The following is a 1,229-nucleotide window of genomic DNA, read 5'->3' as shown; positions in this document are numbered from 1 at the left end:
CGGGCCACCCTCCTCAACCCTTTCCCGGTTCACCGCCACCGCCACCGCCAAGGCCCCTGCCGCTTCAGGGAACTCGGGACACGCCTCTGCTCCTCGATTCTTCCGCTCGCCGTTTCGATTTTTTCGCACGCTCACTCTCTTTCACCTTACGCGGGCAAACACTTTTCTTCTTCTTCTTCGTCTTCTTCTTCTGCTTCTTCTTTATATCTTGCGTTGCCCTATACGCCGGGACACGCACGTGCACTGACACAACTCGTCGAGGTTGCTTTATCTCTTTTCCTTCTTTCTCGTTTTACCGTGTTATGGACCAGAACATTCGTTTGAATTTCAACACCGTTTCTCTATTCGGATTACACGGACGACAGGTTTTTCGTCGAATCACTGTTAACAGGCGATCGACAGGTTGCACCGTATAACCGGAAGTAAGGTGTTCGTTTACTTAGAAGTCAATAAGGTCTCGGTATTGCTCTCGGTTCCATGGCGCTATTTTCGACGAGCGCAGTTGTTGTAGCCTCAGACGATTAAAACAGACTGCGTGTACGTGCGAAGGTCGACCGTAATGAACTATCAACGAATTTCGTGGCAAACGATCGGTTGCACTCGAGTCTGCACGGGGAACTTCGCTTTCGAACGTCGCGCGCTCGTCGAGCACGGCGGGAAGGGTAGAAGCTTGCGGGACTTTGAGGGGTGAAGGGGCTCCGTAACACCACGCTCGTTGAAGCGGCTATGGTCGCGTCCTTTTATCGCGACTACGACAAAAACGATAACACGCAAAGGAGACCTTCGGAAAGGAAACGTCGAGTCGATGTCCTCGTATGTATGTTTTCTTGGAAGTGTCGGTGATTAAACGGGGCGTTTCGTGTTTCGGACGTTTCTATTGAGAAGCGTCGAGAAAGAAATGAACAGCAGAAACGTTCGTGGCTCTCCCCGAATTCGTTTGGCGTTCGATATTCTACGAAACGAGAGGAGGAGCCCTTGACTCGTGAATGTCACGAACGCAGGTGCGTTGAAACCGAACACACCACGTTTCTTTCTTTTCTTTACTCCTCGTTCGGCGTACTCTCGCTACATCCACGGTAGACGATGTTAGGTTATGTTTGACACACGCACGCAAGCCGTTCTCCCTCTTCGCCGTCAGTTACGCTCAGCTGGCCTCATAACGTTGCAAACAGTGGGACGGAGGTGGAAAGGGGGCGGTGCTTGCCCGTAAGAAACACGGTATCGCAAAA

This window comes from Habropoda laboriosa, unplaced genomic scaffold (assembly GCF_001263275.1).
Source record: "Habropoda laboriosa isolate 0110345459 unplaced genomic scaffold, ASM126327v1 scaffold15, whole genome shotgun sequence".
Classification (NCBI taxonomy): Eukaryota; Metazoa; Arthropoda; class Insecta; order Hymenoptera; family Apidae; genus Habropoda; species Habropoda laboriosa.
Note: the sequence above shows the minus strand (reverse complement) of the source record.